Here is a 14,325-nt window from a genome sequence, read left to right on the forward strand (position 1 = left end):
TGAACTTCACATCTTGTTGAGGCTTGGGATACATTTTTTCTTGGGACTCCACAGCCTTCTCTTGAGACTTCCTCTTGAAATCTGTCTTCTGTCATTCCTCCTGCCCACTCACTCTTGGCAGGCAGTTTTCCATGGTTCTGTGGTGTTTCTGCACAACTTGCACTTATCTTGCAAATTTGTTCTAGACTATCTTTTCACAGATGTTGTAGAAAGGTTTTGGAAGATGAAGTCTCAGCCTCTGGAGCAAAGAACAGGTTTGCTTACAACCTTGGAAGCTAGAGATAGTGTCTTTCTTGAGAGCAAAAGGCAGACATACTGCTCATTATAAAAGATGCAGTTTTCCTAAACACAGAGTATCTCAACCCAGAGTATGTGCAGGTGTCATCTGGCCTTCGTTGCATTGTCCTATGGGAATTGAGGTTTGGCGAACCAGCACAAATGCTGATACTCTGACTACTGTTGTTGCTGTAATACAGTCCTTTGTCCCTAACCCAGGATTGTCTTCTGTCAGCACACATGAAACTGTGGCCGGCTAAATGGTTAGCCTGCAAGTAGGATAAAAATCTCGGACCCTTTGCCTACCTGAGTTTGTCTGATCTGCCTCATGTTTCTAAATCCCAACCTGGGGTAAGTATGGAGATGCAAGAAAAAATAAAATCCCAGGTGGTGAGAAGCAATGTTCATCAAGGACTGATTGAAAGACAAGCATTTTTAATGTTACCCTTGGAACATGAACTTTCGGCTCAGGCACTTATTCTAAATTGTATTTCCATTTTTTTTGCCATCCGCCTATTTTGATGGACATGATAAGAAAGAGCAATGGGGCTTCCCTGGTGGCGCAGTGGTTGGGAGTCCACCTGCCGATGCAGGGGATACGGGTTCGTGCCCCGGTCCGGGAAGATCCCACATGCCGCAGGGCGGCTAGGCCTGTGAGCCATGGCCGCTGAGCCTGCGCGTCCGGAGCCTGTGCTCCGCAATGGGAGAGGCCACAACAGTGAGAGGCCCGCGTACCGCAAAAAAAAAAAAGAAAAAAAAAAGAAAGAGCAATGGGAAAATTTGCTGATCTTTGGGATAGTTTCAAGTACACCAACTACAGCATTATGCAGTGACCTTTTTATGAGGACCTACGGGAAGAATTTGTCTCAGGTATTAGGAAAAGCTGCATTTCTGTTTAACAGCTGTGGTGTGTTTGTCCTATGGACACTATAAATCTTGTAACTGACTGTGTATCTCAGCACCTTGGAAGAATGAAGCCAAATTTGTGGTCTAGTTCTTGGAATTACTTGAGGCCAGACAGTATGCATTTGAGATATTAAGTTTACCCCAGGTTGTTTTCTTCAATCCGTTTCCTCATTTATTTATTCTTCTGTTTTTACAGTATGCCTATTTTTCCATTTTTATTTTAATCAAATCTTGAGGGTCTGATATTTCTACAAAGTTTATTATAAGACCAGTTCTCCCTGCCTCCCCCGTCCCCATCCCCATGGCTCCTGAATCCTGTCTCTTCCTCTCCCAGGGTTAAAGTCCTGGTTTTTTTGAAGCATCTGAGAATAATGCTGGGAGGTACATTCCTGAGGGCTAACTGGTCTAATGTCATTAGTCTACCATCATACTTCACTGATAATTTGGCCAGTTCTAGAATTCTAGGCTAGAAATAGTTTTTCCTTAGATTTTGAGGACTTTGGTCCATTGGTTTCTAGGTTCCAGCATTTCAGCTGTGAAGTCCAAAGCCATTCTGATTTGGATCCTTTGATGTGACTTGTTTTTTCTCTCTAGAAGCTTTGTTGGGTTTTCTTTCTGTTCCGAGTGTTCTGAAATTTCGGGAAAATAATGGGCATTTCTGGGGTCTTTCTCCATCCACTGTGTTGGGCTTTTGTAATGTGAGAACTCACGTCCTTCAAATGAAGGTCATTTTTCTTTTCTTGTCTTTTTATTTTTATTTTACACTGGAATATGGTTGATTAACAATGTTGTGTTAATTTCAGGTGTACAGAAAAGTGATTCAGTTCTACATATACATGCATCTATTCTTTTTCAAATTCTTTTCCCATTTAGGTTATTACAGAGCATTGATCAGAGTTCCCTGTGCTATACAGTAGGTCCTTGTTGGTTACCTATTTTAAATATAGCAGTGTGTACATGTCAATCCCAGACTCCCAATCTATCCCTCTCCCCACCACCCCACTGAAGGGCATTTTTCTCTGTTTCTTCAATAATCTCCTCTCTTGCATTTTCTGAGTTCCCTTTTTAATGACTTTATTTAGGTTTTAGACCTTCTGGGTCAGTTCTCTCATGGAATCTCATGACTCTGGTTTTCCTTCTCTCTATTATTAATTTCTGTTTCTTGGAGGGTCTCAGTGTATTAGCTTCCTATTGCTGCCATAACAAATTACTATAAACTTAGAGGTTTGAAACAACACCCATTTATGATCTTAGTTTCTAGGAGTCAGAAGTCTGGGCACAGCATGGCTCATTTGGGTCTTTGCTTAGTGTCTCACAAGGTGGAAATCAAGTTGTTGGCTGGTTGAGCTCTTATCTGAAGGTTTGGGAAGAATCTGCTTCCAAGGTCATTGAGGTTGGTGGCAGAATTCCATTCCTTGTGGTTGTAGGGCTGGAGTCAGTCCCCTTTTCCTTACTGGCTGTCAGCCAGGAGCTGATCTTTGCTCCTAGAGGCTGCCCACATTCCTTCTCATGCTTCCCATGAGCACCTAGAGGCCTTTCTCAGGTAGTGTCCTTACCTGAGGCCCCTACACTGCACAGCCCTTTCACATCTCAAATCTCACTTAATCATTGGGATTCCTCTTCTGTAGTTAAGGGCTCGTGTGATTACTTTGGGACTTACTTGGTAATCTAGGATCATTTCCCTTCTTTAAGATTGGCTGATTAGTAACCTTAATTGCACATGTAAGTCCTTTCACAGTAGTACCAAGATTAGTGTGTGCATAACTGGAGGGTGGGGATCTTGTGGGGACATTTTTGGAAGTCTGTTTATGACACTCCTCAACTATATATTGCAACTCTCCTGTTTCCTGAATTTTTTTTTAATAACATTCTGTTCTTGGGACCTCTGCAAAATATCTTCTCTTCCTTTGAAGATCTTAGTGAAATTATTTTCTTTTGTCTCCCCCTGCCCCTCCCCACATATTTTCTGTTTCTTCTAAGTTTCTTTCTTCTGTTTATTAGTTTGGGGCTTTCTTTTTTCACATTAGAAGCTTTCCCCAAGTGTTCAATTTCAGTCTGTGGCTCTCTGTCCATGTTTACGAATGAGGGACTAAATGCTGACTGCAAACTCTGTATGTGGCAGACTCCACTTAAGTATCATGGGGTGGCACATTTCACTGTGGGTCTACAGTGTCAGTATATGTGGGATTATTTTCTATGACCAGAGAAGAATGTCCCAGTCCTTGGTGGAGGACCTGGCTGCCAGTGAGGGAGGAGCCTGGGAGCATCTCCAGATTCAGCGGACAGCCTTCCCAAAGCCTCCTGTTTCCAGTGTGGCACCTCAAACCTCACTCTGCCTGTCGTTCTGGAGCAGAGTCTCTCTGGCTCACCATTTTCTCAAAATAAACATACACCATTTTGCTGAGGTTGGGGAAGGAATCTACTGTTTCTTAACAGATTTTTCAAGCCACCATCCTGTTTTTGACTCTGATTTTACCCTCGATTTCAGAGGTACCTGGTGCTGCTTGTTTCTGAGATTTTGTGAAATTCTGCAAGGCAATGCTGGTGGTTTCTGGGCTTCCCCTCCTCTGGCTTGGCTCTTGGCTCTCTTGAGTTGACCAAGCCAGCTGCTTTTTACCACTTTCCACATGCTGTTGCTGCTGTTTCCTCTCCCACTGACTTTGTGTAAATTATGAGTCTCTTTAACAGAACTCCATTGCTGTCTTTTTGTGGGCCTCCATGAGAGAGCCAAAGTAAACACATCTGTCCAATGCACCATCATTACTCAGAAACTCCATACATTAGATGTAGGATTTTATTTTTAATGGAAAAGCCTTAAATCCTTTTTGGAATGTGATGAGGAAAAAAAATCAATTCACTAAATTAATATTGTGTCTGGGAGTCTGGGAAGTTTGCTTCTGAAATGAATTTTCTCATTTGTAAACAACCTGAAAGGTTTGCTATAAAGATAAAATGTGATAATATTTGAGAGTACCTAGGACAGTACTTGACATGCAGTCGACATAAAATATATGCTTGTTGAATAAAGGAATCAAATGCATTCACGTGAAACCAAAAGATAATATATACCTATATTGGGGCAGGGGGGTAGATATGGTGAGCCAGGGCTGGTTATAGACATGTGGTGCCCAAAGTAGGGTAGCAATATGGAACTCCCCCAAACCAACGGACTTCCCATGTTTGTTCAACATTTATTTAGTTTGTGGTTGAAGGGAAGACATGAATTTTCTCTTTAAAAAGTTGTATATCTCTTTCGAATTAAGGGCTTGTTATTTAGAATAAATGTAACATTTTATTTTAACTTTCTTAGAAATGTCTTTTTTGGGGCTTCCCTGGTGGTGCAGTGATTAAGAATCCGCCTGCCAATTCAGGGGACACAGGTTCGAGCCCTGGTCCGGGAAGATCCCACATGCCGTGGAGCAACTAAGCCCGTGTGCCGAGCTACTGAAGCCCGCGCGCCTAGAGCCCATGCTCCGCAACAAAAGAAGCAACCAGGATGAGAAGCCTGCGCACCACAACAAAGAGTAGCCCCCGCTCTCTGCAGCTAGAGAAAGCCCGCACGCAGCAACGGAGACCCAACGCAGCCAAAAATAAATAAATAAATAAAAATTTAAAAATAAAAGGAAATGTCTTTCTTTTCCCCATGCCATGTGGCACGTGGGATCTTAGTTCCCTAATCAGGGATTGAACCTGCGCTCCCTGCAGTAGAAGCGTGGAGTCTTAACCACTGGACCCACAGGGAAGTCCCAGAAATGTCTTTTATTTCACAATTCTTCCATAGCATTATTCATGTTCACTAATTATAAGGGAGAACGAATGAATGTAGTTGTAAAGTTTTATTAAAATATGTTTAGGGCTTCCCCGGTGGCACAATGGTTGGGAGTCCGCCTGCCGATGCAGGGGACACGGGTTCGTGCCCAGGTCCGGGAGGATCCCACATGCCGCGGAGCGGCTAGGCCCGTGAGCCATGGCCGCTGAGCCTGCGCGTCGGTAGCCTGTGCTCTGCAACGCGAGAGGCCACAGCAGTGAGAGGCCCGCGTACCGCCAAAAAAAAAAAAAAAAATTGTTTAAAGCCTTTTTATAACTTTCACAATGGCAAACGTTTTTCATTTTTTTGGTAGATGTTGTATTCCTTCACTTTTATTTTTTCCTGAACCGGACAATGTTTTGGGAGGCCTATTAGAGGGTTAAGACACATACAGTAAAGCAGAACCCTCATTCTTTGTTGACTGCACCAGGTCAAAACTCACCCGGTGCCAGAGCTTAGGTTGACTTTGTCCTCATTGTAGGACTGTCAGCCTATCCACGTTCCATCACTGATGGAGAGGCAGAAACAACAACAAGCAGTTGGCCTATGGGAGGATGGCTTTTCAAATGCCCACTTGTACTTTGGGCAATTGGTGAGAGCAGGACCCATTAGCTTCCCAATAAAGCAAGAAACTACATGTGGAAATCTCAGCTAACTGGCACAATATTTCCTCCTATTCCAGTGATGTCTTGGTGCCCATTATGGGGTGGCACCATGGGTAGCTGCCAGCCTGGCTTGCCCCTTGATCTATTTCTGCCCTCAGCCTCTGCGTTTTTTACTTTTCCCACTGGTGCCCAGTGTCCTGATAATCTCTCTCCTGCACTCCACGAAATAGCTGTCAGTGACTTCATTCACATTCAGGTATAAGCATTTGATAACACCATAAAGACCTTTATTTCTCGTGACGTTTGGAACTTTAATAAAGTACCATACTTACAGCTATACAGTTGGCATTTGTAGGGTGGATTTTTAGCTATCAGCCCAAAGAAGAGCATTGGTCAGAGTGACTACTTCCCATTGTCATTGAAATGCACACTGTAGACCCTCTCTCCCCACTCTCTGGCCCTGCATCACTCCTCTAAGTGATGCCATTTGCTCAGGAAACACCTTGGACCACGTGAAGGTAAGCTCCAGGGTATATTTTCCATTTAACACTGTGAATCACCTTTGATCACTTTCTAACTCCTTATTCTGCTCTGCAGCCAACCTTCCAAACACTGTTTTTGCTACTTTTTCTTCCATTTTCATCTCGGCCCCTCTTTAAGAGGTTTAATACTTGACTCTATTTGGCTTCTGTGAGCAGTAATTCTGACTCTTCACTCTGGCTAAGCTTCCTTGATGAGCATCCTTCCTGATTTCACTTGGCCTCTTATCTTGACTTCCCCAGGTCTTGTGAGTGGGGCTTGGGCAGCATGTGAAGCAAAACCAGAATATGCACCAGAGAGCCCCAGTCATGTAGAACACATTACATGCCAGGGTAATGCTTAGACAGCCTGTCTGAGGGACCATTGGCTTATCTTCTGGGCTGCTGAACCAATGGTGGTATGTAATGCTAGATGCCTACGAACATTCATTCTTCCTTTCTTATATCAGAACCACTGTATAACTTGGCTGGGGGTAGGGGCTTGAAGGGGGGACAGTGTGCTCAACTAAATATAAGAGTATATCTCCTAAACTTCCTTGTATCTAGATACGACCATGTGAGTTGTTTCTGGTCAGTGATATGTAAGAAAGTTTCATTAAGAGGGACAGACACTAAGGAAATGTTTTTTCTCCTTCCAGCTCCTTAAAATAAATGCATGATGACTGGAGCTGCAGCAGTGATATTGGATCAAGAGGATAGAGGCTGTGTCCTGAACACAGTAAAACATAAAGATAAAATAGGGCTTCCCTGGTGGTGCAGTGGTTAAGAATCCACCCGCCAATGCAGGGGACAAGTGTTCAAGCCCTGGTCCGGGGGGATCCCACATGCCGCAGAGCAGCTGGTCCCATGTGCCACAATTACTGAGGCCCAGGCACCTAGAGCCCATGCTCCGCAACAAGAGAAGCCACCACAATGAGAAACTCATGCATCACAACTAAGAGTAGCCCCTGCTCGCTGCAGCTAGAGAAAGCCCGATGCAGCAACGAAGACCCAAAGCAGCCAAAAATAAATAAATAAATAAAATTTATTTTAAAAAATAAAATAAACATAGTTCTCTGATAGATTAATGATGTCACCTTCTTAGACTATTTCTGAACTTCTTTTATGTGAAGATAATAAACATTTGCAGGTTTAAGTCGTTGTCACCTGTGTTTTCTGTTATATGTTGCCAAACCTAAGCTAAACATATATACCAACAGCTTCCCTTCCCTTACTTTTATCTTGTTGCCACCTCTGAAAGGGAGAGGAATACCCTCTAAAATTGGTGATGACAACCCAAAGTCTTGGATTACTCTTCTAGGCTGTTGCTGCCACCAGGGCTGTTGAAGCAAAAGGGAAACATACTGTTTTGCTAAAAGTAATAACATCCATGGCCATAGCTTCCAAATCCCAGGTGCCCAACACGTTGACATCTACCAGCAATAAATAAGTACTACTCCTCACCTCCACCCTTTACCTGTGGAAGTGTCTCCTTCTTAGAAAATGTGCACAAAATCTTTGCATGCAAAGATTTGAAAATCACTTTATCAAAATAAAATAATTTGAAATCACTTTATCAAAGTCAATGTATGAATAGACCTTTAGTGGGAATTCATAGATATATGCTGAAAAGAGTCTCTTGCTCAGATTCACTCTTCCTCCAGCCTTCAACATTTAATTTTTAAAAATTTTCAAAAATACAGAAAAGTTGAAAGAATGTTACAATGAATTTTACTCATACTCCTACCAAGGAGATTCAATAGCCATTAACATTTGCTGCATTTGCTTTGCCTATACTTATATATATTTAAAGCTAAATCTATATCTAGAGCAACTTTTTTTTGGCTTACTATTTGAAAGTGAGTTGCAGACATCATTTTTTCACTCAACATATTCAAAATTCCCAAATTGTGTTTTATGTGGTCACGAGAGGGCCAAAGGCATATTTTCTAAGTGTTTTCAGCCCAAGAGTGTGTGTGGCTTGGAAGGAGGTCTTCAGCTTTGTTGTGGGTCAGGTGAAGGAAGAGTATGAAGAAGCAGTGTTACAAAGTGAACAGCAAGGCTATCTGTATTTTGTTGGCCCAAATTAGGGAACTATTTCCTTTGTTCCTAAAATACTGAAAAGTCAACTAAACTCCACCAAATCAGTTCAAACACATCTGAGCCTATAATGTTGACTCCTGGATATTTCTGGAAAGCCATTGTTAAGTGGGGTGACCAAGTCGTCCTGTTTTGCCCGGAACTTGGTTTTAGCATTAAAATCCTGGGAGAGGGCTTCCCTGGTGGCACAGTGGTTGAGAGTCCACCTGCCGATGCAGGGGATACGGGTTCGTGCCCCGGTCGGGGAAGATCCCACATGCCGTGGAGCGGCTGGGCCCGTGAGCCATGGCCGCTGAGCCTGCGCGTCCAGAGCCTGTGCTCTGCAACGCGAGAGGCCACAACAGTGAGAGGCCTGCGTACCACAAAAAAAAAAAATCCTGGGAGAGCCCTCTGTCCCAGACCAAACTGGGTGGTTGGTTACCCTACTTAAAATAATTCTCTGACTTAACCTCCCTAGTGAAAGAGTTGGCAATTATTTCTTCATTCACTTAACAAACCCTTACTGAACAGCTGTTGAGGTGGACCCCGGGCTAGGGTTGGCCATGTATTGGACTGTGACATGGTCTTTGCTCTGCAAGGATTTGACACTATCTGCTGTATTTGCCATGGGTAGTTAAACACAAATCTCTGTGTTTTAGAATTGAAATTTCTATTCTTTTCAGGGTTGCAGGTAAGAGAAAGAATGAGAATGGCTTTACAGAGAGAATAATCTGGATACCTAAACACACTTTGTCCAACTGTGGGGAGATTTAGCTGTCTTAACCTTACATTTCCAACCATGGTTCCTTAACACAGAAAAGTTAGTGCGGAAGATAAACTTGTGGCTACAATCTCTCATTGTCTCCTGAGAGCCTTCAAGCTATTAAGTTGCTCAGTGTCCTTTGAAGTAAAAGCAGGTTTTTCACAATCCAACAGTCCATTTGTGAAAAAAAAGCTGATGACAGATTCCTAGCAGGTTGTACTTATGGCTTATAATCAGTGTCTCTGTCCCTGAAGAAAGTGACAATGTCACAAGTGCCACATTCTAGGCTTTATGGCCCAGGAGCTTTGAGCTCCTTTACGAAAGGGTACTACTTCTGAGGTAGGAAAATGTTCGCAGCCACCATGTCTTATTGTTTTAAAATGCTGAGAGCTGTCTGATCACTACAAGGCCAGGTGTTGGGTTTCTTCATGCCTGTGTTTCCAGCTCCAGCCCAGCACCTGGCTGGGAGGAGAGTCTCACTGAAGTTGTTGTATCAGATAGATTTGGATGAAAAAGGGGAAAAAAAAGAATTTAGATCACTTTACTAAGTAAAAAGTACAAACTGAAAAAATATAAGACACAAATATTTCAGTTAAAGTCTAGCATGGGTGTGAGCTGGCGAGATTGTAAGGATTAGATGATGATTCCTGGCGAATTTATCTCCTGCTCTGACATGATTAGGTTTCTGTTGAAAATATTTAAGCAAAGATGCAAAGATTACTGTTCTCTTGTTTAACTAAACAAACAAAAGCCCCAGGCAAAAATTTGAAGAGCCTAAATTTGCACATTTTTACCTCTATCGGGCTGCTGTGCATTCTGCTTCTGTGGGTGAAAGGCCAGTTCTATGCTTCAGTTCTCAAATTCAAAACCTCTGAGGAGCTTTCTGCCCATGGATGCCGCCGAGTAAGCATCGGTGAAGTCTCCCCCCTCCACTGCCATCATGTCTAAGTCAGAGTCACCCAAAGAGCCCGAACAGCTGCAGAAGCTCTTCATCTGAGGTTTGAGCTTTGAGACAACTGATGACAGTCTGAGGAGCCATTCTGAGCAGTGGGGAATGCTCACAGATTGTGTGGTAACGAGGGATCCAAACAGCAGGTGCTCCAGAGGCTTCAGGTTTGTCACATATGCCACTGTGGAAGAGGTGGATGCGGCCATGGATGCAAGGCCACACGAGGTGGATGGAAGAGTTGTGGAACCAAAGAGGGCCGTCTCAAGAGAAGATTCTCAAAGACCTGGTGCCCACTTAACTGTGAAAAAGATTTTTGTTGGTGGCATTAAAGAAGACACTGAAGAACATCACCGAAGAGATTACTTTTGAACAGTATGGGAAAAATTGAAGTGATTGAAATCATGACTGACCAAGGCAATGGCAAAAAGAGAGGCTTTGCTTTCGTAACCTTTGATGACCATGACTCCGTAGACAAGATTGTCATTCAGAAACTCCACACTGTGAATGGCCACAACTGTGAAGTAAGGAAAGCCTAAGCGAGAGATGGCTGGTGCTTCATCCAGCCAAAGAGGTCGAAGTGGTTCTGGAAACTTTGGTGGTGGTCGTGGCGGTGGTTTTGGTGGGAATGGCAGCTTTGGTTGTGGAGGAAACGTCAGTGGTCGAGCTGGCTTTGGTGGCAGCTGCGGTGGCGGTGGATATGGTGGCATCAGAATGGCTATAATGGCTTCGGTAATGATGGAAGCAGTTTTGGAAGTAGTTTTGGAGGTGGTGGAAGCTACAATGATTTTGGCAGTTACAACAATCAATCTGCAAATTTTGGACCCGTGAAAGGAGGAAACTTTGGAGGCAGAAGTTCTCGCCTCTATGGTGGTGGAGGCCAATACTTTGCCAAACCCCGAAACCAAGGTGGCTATCGCGGTTCCAGCAGCAGCAGGAGCTATGGCAGTGGCAGAAGGTTGTAATTACTGCCAGGAAACACAGCTTAGCAGGAGAGGAGAACCAGAGAAGTGATAGGGAAGCTACAGGCTGCAACAGATTTGTGAACTCAGCCAAGCACAGCGGTGGCAGGGCCTAGCTGTTACAAAGAAGACATGTTTTAGACAATACTCATGTGTATGGGCAAAAAATCTCAAGGACTGTATTTGTGACACTGTATAACAGGTTATTTTAGTTTTTGTTCTGTGGAAAGTGTAAAGCATTCCAACAAAGGGTTTTAATGTAGATTTTTTTTTTGCACCCACGCTGTTGATTGCTAAATGTAATAGTCTGATCATGATGCTGAATAAATGTGTCTTTTTTAAAAACAAAAACCTCTGAGGAATCCTATTACCAGCTCCCCTTCATGGAAACCCGCAGCTTTTGTTACAAAAGCTTAAGAGCTGTCAGTAAACAGCTTGGGGACAAAGATATTCACTCACTGAGCCTGTTCCATGCCCTTGTTTGACTCTCACAACTATTATTATTCCCTGCAGACAAGGCACTACTATTACTCCCACTTAACAGATGAGGAAGCTGAGCCTCAAGGAGCTTATGTGATTTGCTGAAGTTCATGCAGCTAGTAAGTGATAGAATCTAGGTGTTTTAGTTCCCAAATCAGTGGTCATTCCATCACGTTTCTCCTATTTTACACTGGAGACATGATGACAGATAAAGTATGGTTTTCAAGAAGGAAAAAATCATGACTCATATAAATATAAAATGAACATATGTCAAAGGTTTTCTGTAACTCACTAATTAATGAGGAACTGGTAAGACACTAAAACCAGTTTAAAGAGCACTGAAGAAGTAAGATATTTAGAGGCAGTGTTTGGTAAGATTGCTGGGTTAGATGTAAAACTGGTCAATGTCCAACAGGGCAATAAACTATTGCCTTTGAGGTTATCTATTCTAATGAACATAAATTATTTACATCTCCACTGAAAAAAATTCTACAAATTAACCTCTGTCCCCAAAGATTTGTGAAATAGCTCAATCAATAGGAAGTCAAGTCAGCACCACAGTATAAGAACACCTTGTAATCTTTTCTGCCTATTTACAAGTTTCAGATAATTTCAGACGGTCTTTCAAATATGACTTTTGATTGAATTTGACAGATACATAAGAAAAAACTTTTTCTCCCTTTTAAGGAAGAAGGTACTTGTGGCATTCTCCTTACACACTGTAGAGTTTCCTTTCTTATGCCATTATTATTGTTGATATCTGATACATTATTATTGTTGACAAGTAATACACATGCCAGTCCAAAACCTGCAGGAAATCTGTCATCAGCTTTCTTATGTAAAGATAAAGCTGTGAAAAGCCTTCACATTTGGTAAGAAAACTGACTTTTGAAACATTATATGGTTACTACCCGAAAAGTCTTATGTTCTTGTAGTAACTCACTGAATTTCTAATTAATGGAAATTCTAAGGACAAAAAGTGGATCTTTTCCTATATTAGACAACTAGTATTTACCTGATTAGGTTTCTCTGTTATAGTGGAAAGACAGACCAGAGTTGGACTACCTGATTTTTGCCAGTTACGTTAACTTATTTGAACCTTAATTTCATTATCTCTAAACTGGTAATAATGCTAAACCACATGCATTCCTCAGTTTAAAAGTATTACTAAGTGTTCTTTATCTCTGTATTGTAAGTAGAAAAATATTTAACCAAATATAACTGGACCATTTTGATTTTTAAATATCATGCTATTTTCTAGTAAGATCTTCTTGGGGGCATACAACTGCTTTGACCAACTAGCCACAGCTGATGAGGGTCCATCCATTTAACTTCCCCATAAAGTTAAAGGTTAACTTATAAAAGCTGATATGGTGTGTGTGTGTGTTTGACCTGATAGAAGATAACCCTACATGTTATGGTATTATTGCTCTAAAGGAAGTTAATCAGCTTTATATCTAATCTGACATTCTCATTTTTGCATTGTTTTCCCACTATTATAGCTTTATTTCTCAAATGCTCTTCTTGCCAGCTCTTTTTGTCTTTCTGCTGATCCCCTCATTAAGTAGTTAAGTAAAGCTTTATGTTTTCTAATTGTATGAAAAGTTGGGTTGTTTTAGAAGTAGGTTTTTTTTTTTTTATCAGTTTGAGAATTAAGCTTTTAACGAACTAAACAGAAACAAACAAAAAACCCAACAACCCGAACTTGATTCCAGAATCTTGGAAGAACAACACAGATTTTCACCGAATAGTCCCAGAGACAGAGTGGAGGGGATTATCGTGCCCAACTGCTAAAACGTGCCTTGTAAGTTTCTCTGTCTCCCCAAAGTCCCAGACACGTAAGTAGCTGCCTAAATTCTGTTCGTCCCTCTCCCAGCTCAGTCTTCCAGTCCCCACAGTCCCCAGGCTCTGCTGTTCTCACCTCTCTCTCCCCTCCTCTGGCAGACATACCCTAAGGTGACCCCCACTGAATGACATTGAATTTTATAATCTTCTCCTTGGGTGAGAGTGGGAGGAACCTGTGACTTGTTTCTAAGCAATAAAATATGGCTGATGTGATGAGATGTATTCCTGTGATTTCGTTTCATTATCTAAGACTGTTTTAGCAGATTGGAAGGAGACTCGCCTACTGGCCTCAAAGAAGCCAGCTGCTATTATGTGAACTGGCTATGGAGAGAGCCACGTGGCAGAAAATGACAGAGTCCTCTAGGAGCTAAGAGCCTCCACTCCAGCACCACAAGGAACTCAATTCTCCCGACACCCACTTGAGCTCGAAAAAGGCCCCCAAGTACCAGGAAGGAACGGAAGCTGACTGACTCTCAATGCAGCTGGTGAGACCCCAAGCCAGCTAAGCCAGCCTGGACTTGATCCTTTGTGAGTAGATCAAGTGAGATAAATCCACAGTGAGATAATAAATGGGTAAGGTTTCAAGCTGCTTAGTTTGGGTTAATTTGTTACAGAGCAAAACCCTCTCATTCTTTTGGCTTCTTTCATTTGCATCCCCATAAACTTCCCCTTCTCAGGAAATCTAAAGGATCTTCCTTAGCACCACACTCCTGAGAAACCAGAGTGTGTGTGTGTGTGTGTGTGTGTGTGTGTATGCACGCATCAGAAACAAACCATAAGTCTCACTTCACCATCTCACTATATTAAGTTGCTCATTCTCCTGGTAAAATCTATTGACTAATAACCATCCAGATGCCAGTAGGCTGCTCTCCAATATGTGTGTGCATTTCTGCTTCCACAAGCAAATGGCAGAAGAGTCAATGTTGTTTGTTCCCAAATCTGATCATACCAGTTGTAAATGTTATTGTAAATGACATAGTTAAATATTACATAAACTGAAAGTGGGAAAAGGGAATTTTTTTTTCCTTTGAGAACTAGGAGAGGTTCTATAAGGAAAGTGCTGTCATATTAAGTAGAAAAGAGGAAAATAATAGAAATCTAGAAGGATATTGCTCTGAGATTTCTTCACAATGTTTT

The 14,325-nt window shown here is 42.2% G+C and overlaps 1 pseudogene across 1 annotated transcript; it reads left to right on the forward strand.

Annotated features, from left to right (window-relative positions):
* Positions 1 to 9,895: 9,895 nt before the first annotated feature.
* On the forward strand, positions 9,896 to 10,915 carry LOC307057732 (heterogeneous nuclear ribonucleoprotein A1-like; annotated as a pseudogene). The gene has a single exon. The product of its transcript is annotated as a heterogeneous nuclear ribonucleoprotein A1-like (transcript).
* The last annotated feature ends 3,410 nt before the right edge of the window (positions 10,916 to 14,325 follow it).

The sequence above is a fragment of the Hyperoodon ampullatus genome (assembly GCF_949752795.1).
Source record: "Hyperoodon ampullatus genome assembly, chromosome: 9".
In the NCBI taxonomy this organism is placed as follows: domain Eukaryota; kingdom Metazoa; phylum Chordata; class Mammalia; order Artiodactyla; family Ziphiidae; genus Hyperoodon; species Hyperoodon ampullatus.